The 8,798-nt window shown below is 31.3% G+C and overlaps 1 long non-coding RNA gene across 1 annotated transcript; it reads left to right on the top strand.

Annotated features, from left to right (window-relative positions):
* Positions 1-1,464: 1,464 nt before the first annotated feature.
* On the top strand, positions 1,465-2,704 carry LOC145814419 (uncharacterized). The gene is made up of 2 exons (XR_014357693.1): positions 1,465-1,821; positions 1,905-2,704. It is a non-coding gene; the product is annotated as an uncharacterized LOC145814419 (long non-coding RNA).
* The last annotated feature ends 6,094 nt before the right edge of the window (positions 2,705-8,798 follow it).

The following is an 8,798-nucleotide window of genomic DNA, read 5'->3' on the forward strand; positions in this document are numbered from 1 at the left end:
GGAGTGGAGAGGGAAATTTCTCTTGGTTGAATCCAGAGAAATTCATCTGGTGAGATTTTCTTTGTGATATGTTCAGAGAAATTTAGAATTTTCTCTGATGTTTGTTGGTGTGGCTGCATCTCGTGTGAAGGACCTCTTTGCTACTGCCAAATCATTTGCACCTTCTATCATTTTCATTGATGAGCTAGATGCTATTGGTAGCAAACGTGGTATACCTAATATTGGTGGGATATGATAATAGGTTTCATCTTTCATGCCATTTGCAGACTATATATGTACATAGACATATCTTCTTGAACATGCTCCACAGTATTTATCTCTTGTGAGGATGTAACCTGTCTTGCAGTCAAAGTTTAAAACTTATTCTGCTTCATTAGTCATTTTAAAATTTAAAAAGTAGGCTTGTATTTAAAAAGTAGGCTTGTAATGGGTGGAAATTTCTAAGAGGCTTGTTTTAATGGTTTGTTCTTTTTTTCTGTTACTAGTTTGATTCAACACGCATTGCACTAGGTAGGAAGATGTGAAGTATTGCCACTCGTAGTCGTATTTTTATTTTGTAGTTTTTCTATTCCTGAGTGCTTCATCATGAAGTAACCTCCTTAGCTATTATATGTAGGGCTGTAATCTTTGTTTTGGGGAGGTTTTTGAGAAATTGAAATATCAGATTTTGGTATTTTGTTTTAGCATTGCTTTGTTACTTCCTAGGACTTTGTTTTATGCCCCATAGTTCGTGAGATTTGAGCCTGTTTGCTGGATTTTTCAGAATCCAGTCTTAAAATCTGATTCTTTCATATTTTGGTCATGATCCAAGTGTTAATTGGGTTCATCTTTGATTGTAGTTGTTGGAGCCTCCAACCAAACTACGTCACTAGTATTTCACATTTTTATTATTTAGTCCAATCAATATGCACTTGATAATTCCAACTGGCTGCTTAAAATCTTTATGAATGTATCTGGTTCTCATAAGGTGGTGAGAAATTTAGAATTTTCTCAGTGATTTGTCCAGAGAAATTATCTAGATCAAATTTTCTCTGGATAGATGTTGAGGGACCTTAAACATCATGAAAATATTGAGTGTCTTTTATGCTATAAAATCTTAATACCGGGGACCTTAAAAAAAATTCTCCAAAAATATATAGGAAATGTGATAAAGAAAACCAAAAAATTTAAAAAATTCACTTTTAACTAACTTTTCAAAATAGATCTATTTCCGTTTCAGACATTATTATACAAATCTAAAAATTAGGCTCAATTTTCAAATTTAATGATATGACAATCAATTAGAATATCTAAAGTAACCTTCTTTCTCATATCTTCTCAATCATTAACCAATTATATCACCTTCATTACACATTATTAAATTTAAAAATTAAGTTTAAAAAATAATTTTATATATCATTTTCAATTTCTATAACACACAAGTTTGGGTCTCTAAAATTTATCCATTTCATAGCACAGAACACAACGCAACCATTCATTATCCTCACACCCAGTAAACAAACTACTAGAAGAGGTCGGTCCTTCCTCTCAACCAAAACAAGAAATAGCAGAGAGAAAGCTACAATGGCGTCATCCTCAACAACCTTCTCTTTTGCTTTCAAAGTCTCACCCCCAATTGCTCGCTCTTCTACTACTAGTCTTCGTACCTCTCCTACCATTGTTCGACTCTCACAATTCACCAAGAAATCCTCACTCAACCTCAGTTCCTCACACACCTTACCTGGCTTCTCCCCAATCCTTCCTCGTCTCACCTTTCCCACTCAAATCCCCCAATCTCTCACCGTCATCTCTGCAAAAGGGTACAAAATGAAAACCCACAAGGTCTTTCTCTCTATCTCTGTGTGTTTTCTAGGTAATTGAGGAATTGTGTACTTATTTGATTTGTTTTTTGGGGGTGTTTTTAGGCTTCGGCGAAGCGATTTCGAGTCACGGGTAGTGAGAAGATTATAAGGAGGAGAGCTGGGTAGCAACATTTGCTTAGAAAGAAGAATACCAAGAGGAAATTGCAACCCACAGCCCTAGATTGTGGGTACAAACTTGATTCCTCTTTTCAGCCATCACAGCCCTCTCACCTACCTCAGTCTCACCTACAGCTAATACTAAAGCCTATGTTGCCTCTACTTCAAACTCAGGCTCACAGCAGTCTGATTCAAATTGGTTTCTTGATTCCGGAGCTACTAGTCATATGACAAATGATCTCAGCAATCTTTCATTTTATCAGCCTTATCAAGGCCATGATCGGGTAGCTATTGGTGATGGTACTACTCTGCCTATTGCTCACACCGGTAATGGACTTCTTTCTACTCTTTTCCCATTTCATCTCACCAACATGCTTCATGTACCTACTCTTTTATCCAACTTGCTTTCAGTCCATCAGTTGGCAATAGATAACAATTGCACTATTACTTTTGATGAAGATTCTTTTCTTGTTCAGGACAAGAACACTAGAGAGTGCCGACGAAAAAAGAAAAAGAAAAATAAAAATAAAACAATTTACTAGCTTGCAATCTAGTTTAGAAAACAAAAACGAATTTAACCAGCCATATGGCATTTGAAATTTGGCAACATTTGTCCTACACTTGACATTTAACGGAATTTAGCCCATTGACTAGAGCTCTTGCACCATACTAAGAGGTCAAGAGTTCGATACTTTCCACCTGCTTAAGGGTCCTATTCGCCTTGCAGTCGTTTTGAGTATCTCTTTCCATCTCTAGGAGTTTATTTGTTGTTCTTTATGTTATTATTGTTAATTCAAGCTACTCAATGTTTTGAGAAAAAATGTAATTTAAAAAGGGTTAACTACACTAATGACCTTCAAAGGATATTACACTATTTTAGTCCTAATTTTTAGTTGTTCCATTTATGTTCTCAAAGTATGTGATTTGTTAAATTTTAATCCCTACAATAATGTCATTCAAAATCAATAACAAAACAAGCATTTTTAAAAAATTACATGAAGCTCAACAAAATCAAAATAACAAATAACGAGGACGTGGTGGAATTAATCAAAAGCCAACTTTTTGGAATTAACGAGGACTTGGTGGAATTAATAAAAATTAAAGCTAGCTTTTTGAGAAGTCAGTGAAAAGTTAGAGATTTTTAGTTTTTTAATTTTTTTTGAAAAAATTTACAAAAAAATATCGGAGTAATGTGATCTAAAAAAGTCAAAAAGTTGGCTTTTAACCAACTTGTCAAATATGCATATTTTTCATAAAAATTAAAGCAAAATCATAAATTCATAATCAAAAACAAATCAATTAAAATTATAATAACTAAAATGACATAAAGACCAAAGTACAGAGATTATTGTCACAATTTGCCTTTCTTGTAATTAAAATTCTAAGCTTTAATATTGGAAGCACTTTTGGATAATGATTTTTTTCGTTGAACTGTGAATATGAAGTTTTTATTTATTAATCCCTCAGAAAATGAGGTTTGTTTATTTATTTATTTATTTATCATTACTCAAAGAATAAAATTCTTTTTTGGGCCCCTTGATAAAGAAGATTTTTCTCAATTTTTACAATTGAAGACCTTTGGACAGAGATTATTTGGCTGGGACTTGATAAAAAAATCGACAATGCTACGTAGCTCAAATTTTGTGGCTCAAATGGCCAAAACGACGTCGTTTTGAGTACAGAACAACATAAAAATGGCCAAAACGACATCGTTTTGGCCATTTGAGCCACTTTTGAGCCACAAAATTTGAGCTACGAAACATTTTCCTAAAAAAATGAATTTCTTAGGGCTTGTTTCACTTTCAAATCAATTTTTGAGAGCTCAAAACAAAAATTTGTTTGATTTTATAATTTTTTCAAAATTGTTTTTAATCAATTTTTCTATTTCCTCTCTCCTTCTCTCACATCATACATATCAATTAATTATTCTCTCTCTCTCTCTCTCTCTCTCTCTCTCTCTCTCTCTCTCTCTCATATCCTATACATCAATCAATCATTTTTTCTCTTGCACACATTTATTCATCTACAAAAAAAAAAAATTACAAATCATCTCAAATTATAGAACTCTAATTACAAAACTATTTTTAATATATATAACCAAATAAAATTTTAAATTTTGAAAACTTTTTAATAAAATTTATTTTTGAAAATTGATTTCAAAATCAAATCAAGCGGATCCTTTTGGTCTTGTGGGTAAGGGAAGTATTTTTTTGTTGGATCTTTAAAAAATGACATTTTTTTTTTATAATTTTTTAATTATTAGGCTTTTGGACGAAGAAAATTTTGGAGACTCATCCAAGATGGGAACTAAAGCCATTGTTTGAATGGCCTAAGACATGAGTCGGCCGGCCGGGTGCTTGACTGTGATGACCGGACCGATCAGTTGTAGGCCAATCAGTTTCTCTATGTAGTACCAAAGTATATCAATATGAAAGGACCATAAAGAAGAGAATAAATTACTTGCTTACACTGCGGTTTATAAAAAAAGTGAGGATAGAACAAACTACTTGCTTCCGGTCTGATTTAGAGAAAGGGAGAACAAATTACTTGCTAGTTCATTACATTCATATGTACAAACGAAGTGCATAAAAATAAAAATAAAAATAAAAAAGTATACAATTTAATAGATTGGAAATACAACAAAACAAAATTTAACTAGCCATGGTGTTTAAATTTGAATTTGGGGTGATTTGTGTGCTTTATGCATAGGGTCACCGTTGTGCGGTCAATGGAGTCTATTATGGGTCATATTTCAATAATCTGAATTGTTCATATTTTAGAGTCTATCAAATAGAATATATCTATAAAAAAATCAAATTGATCAGACTTTGATGATTGTTCGTTTAATTGCATTTGTATTTTAAAAAATGAATGGTGAATTTAATTTTTTTTTTTATAGAAAATTGAATACAAATGTACTTAGATAAAAGGGCTACTGATATCCGATTAATTTAAATTTTTTGAAGTATGTTCTACTCGATACACCCTAAAATTGAATGATTTGACTTATCAAAATAAGGCCCAAAGTGAGCGTAATTAGCTGCACAGCAATGACTATTATGCTTTATGCACAACAACTACCCATCTTCCTTAAAAATTGGCAACGTTTGTCCTTCTGTTATCATGGGAACGGACTTCAATCTAGGCCATCCTTTGATCTGAACGATGAACAAAATGGAACTTCGATGAATAACCAAGGTAGTGCTAATGCATCTTATATTGCACATGCTGAGAAACACACACCTCTCGATTTTTTATCGGAGACATGGGTTCCGACAAAACCCACACCTTGCGATTTTTTTATCGGAGCCACCATTGAGGGAGTTCAAATGAGAGAGAGAGGGTAGAGAATGAGAGAGTGGGTGTGAGTGAGATACATACTCATAAATGGGTGAGGAACGGTTTAAAAATATATATATATATATATATATATATATATATATATATATATATATATATTGTGAACCTTTCTCATTACTAAAAGTTGGAGAGGGATGCAAGATTAAATATTCCGCTAGAAAAACCACCTCACGAAATTAAAATATTACGTAATTGACATAATATTTTAGTATATTTAATATTTATAATAAACTCAAACACATATAAGTTTGATATCATTTTTAAAACCTTTTTTTTAATGAAAAAATTGGAGAAAACTAAATACTAATTTGGTGAAAAAATTAATTAAAACCACTTATCATTTTCGTATAATTTTACTTTTTTGGGGGTAAAAATGTTTTTTTGATTTCAAATTTGTCAAATTAATTTTAATTTTCAAAAAAAAATTATAAAATTAATTATAAAATTGAAACCAAATAATTAGACATGTTGCACATTTTAAAAATCTCTCTCTAACTTTTTTTTTTTTTTAGATGGCATGAAACTACAGCCAAACAAAACAAATTATCTATAACCCACTGCATCTCTGTCTCTCTAACTTTTTTTTTTTAGATGGTTTGCTTCTGATTATTTCAATATAATGTGTTTGGCAACAAAACTCTTTGAACAATATTTATCTCTCCCTCTAACTTGGATTTTTGAATTGTTTTTTTCAACTACTTCTAGCTCTATTTGCATGCATCTATATATACTAGGGATGTCAACCATAGTTCTAAATCACGGTATCGGGTAGTGTAACGGTATCGATCGCGGAGTATCGGTATCGGTAGTATCGGCCGGTACGTATCGGGAATCGGGTGTCGCGACTGTGAAATTTTAAAAATCATTAGCAATCTCTCTGAAACTCAATTTTATATATTTTTTGACTCTTTTAACCTTAATTTGTCACATTTTAATCAAAATTTTGATATATAAGAGCACTTTTAACCCATTTTTTCAACTAAATGATATACGTTTTAATCTTGAGTTTTTTTTTTTTTTGACATATATTAAACTTTTAATAAAAAAATTAATGTGAACAAATAAATAGAAAAAATAAAAACGTGAACATTGTATGGTGCACAAAACATGAGTTCAAAAAAAAAGAAAAAAAAAATTAAGTAACAGTTGTAACCAATTTAGAATTAACTCTAATTTAAAATTAATTCTAGTTAGATTCATCAATATAATAAAACAACTAGTCTCTATTGATTAAAACAACTGGTCTATATTAACTAGACCAAAATGTCAGGAGGCCACTGACCTCTTCCCCTCACCTCTCTTTTTCCTCAGACTTCATACCTTTCACTCACGCTCACCTCTCACCTCTATATAGCCCAGAACTCTCTCTCTCTCTCTCTCTATATATATATATATATATATAAACTACGTATATATATATTGATTTGAATTTCTATCTTCGATTTTGTGAGGAAATGAAAGCAAGGTGAGAATCTGTGTAAAAAATTGTATTTTTAGTTTATTGAAATTGTGTTTTTAGTAATTAATTTGTGAAATTCGAGATTAGAACTTCAGAGTCGTATCAGACCTTCAAAGAACTCTAACAAGCTTGAAGATCCTTCAATGGAAGATATGGTTCTGTCTTCGTCTTAATCTTCCTCTTTTCATTACCTTCAAATCTCACCTTCTTTATCTCGAATCTAAGTTCTTTTGCTTTTCTTTCTTCGTCTTCATCTGGTTCTCTGATTCAATCTTCTTCATCTGATTCTCTGCTTCAATCTTCACTGTACCAGCATGTATCGGCATGTATCGCTTCGTGTATCGGATTCAAGCCGATACGAACCGCGAATCGGACGCTACGGACGTGAATTTCAGTCTCACCGATATATCGGCCCATATCCGACTCGATCCTCTGATTTTCCGGTACGAATCGGCCGGTACGTACCGTACCGACCGATATTTAGAACTATGATGTCAACCCACTTGATGGGTGTGTTTAAAATATAAATTTTAATCTTGAATTTTAAACATATTTTTAATATTATTTAAGTGGTGAAAGTATTTTTTATTTTATTAATCAACAGTCATTGATTCAAGTCTTGTGTCTCTTTGTGTAACTACATATTATTAAGTGAAGGCTGAACTTGGTGTCTAAGTCTTCTCCTCATGCCACATGGCATTTTTTTTCTATCCTAAAAGCATACTATTGTTAAGTGATGACTGAACTTGGTGTCTAAGCCTTCTCCTCATGCCACGTGGCTTTTTTGTCTATCCTAAAAACAAAATGACAAGTGTAGCTCAAGCAGCTCAAGTGACAATGCACTGCTTCCAGACAGTGACAATGCAGCCAGGCCTAAGTCTACTAAAGGTGTGATTCATTTTGTTAAATAAAATCTTTTCATTCTTTCTCTCTTTTCCTTCATGTCATGTGGTATTTTTTTCTATCCTAAAAACATACACTATTGTTAAGTAAAGGCTGAACTTGGTGTCTAAGCCATCTCTTCATGTCACGAGGCATTTTTTTCCTATCCTAAAACAAAAATTACATGCAGTGCTAAAAAAGGTTTGAACCCAAGATCTTTTGTTTCAATAAGAAATCTCACCATTTGGGCAATGTACATATTATAATATTAATTTCTTTATTATTGGTTTTTATTCTTATTTGAATTGTACATGCAATGCGTGTGCCACCCGCTAAGCTATACATATGGAAACACAATATATATATATATATATATATATATATATATATATATATATATATATATATATATATATATATATATATATCTGTGTGTGTGTGTGTGTGTGTTTAGATTCAGACTTTTTTTTTTTTTGTTTGAAATAACAGGATGTATACATATATGTATGTAATTTTTTAAAAACTATTTATGACATTTTTTGTTTGGCACCAAATTATATTATTTTTAAAACTTGAATCTATTAGAAAATAAGTTCATTAAAGGAAACAAATTAGTCGGATTGATTTGTCCAACTCACACTCAATTTAACCCAATCCATTTAAACCCAACCAATAACTGGGCAAATTGGGTTGAATTATTTTATTACCTAACCCGTTTTAACCCGCCTATTTGTCGCCTCTACAAATTACTAATGCAAGGGATTAGACAAGAGTGGCAACTTCAGCAATTTTGATGAATGAGATGACTTTATAAATTAAGTTTTACAAAATTTAAAAACAAAAAACAACTTTTAAACTAAATAACCTTTATTGCGTTTGGTTCTAAAGTTTTAAAAGTAGCTTTTAATTTTTTTTTTAATTTTATTTTGTGTTTTGTCAGTCTTAGTGAATTAGGTTCTAAAGTTTTAAAAGTAGCTTTTAATTTTTTTTTTTTAATTTTATTTTGTGTTTTGTCAGTCTTAGTGAATTATATATATATATATATATATATATATTAGTAATTTTTTTAGATGCACTTAAATATATATATATATATATATATATATATATATATATTGTGAAATATGACCTGGATTTTT

This window comes from Camellia sinensis, unplaced genomic scaffold, assembly GCF_055761805.1.
Source record: "Camellia sinensis isolate YWXY unplaced genomic scaffold, ASM5576180v1 Unanchor10, whole genome shotgun sequence".
NCBI classification, from domain to species: Eukaryota; Viridiplantae; Streptophyta; class Magnoliopsida; order Ericales; family Theaceae; genus Camellia; species Camellia sinensis.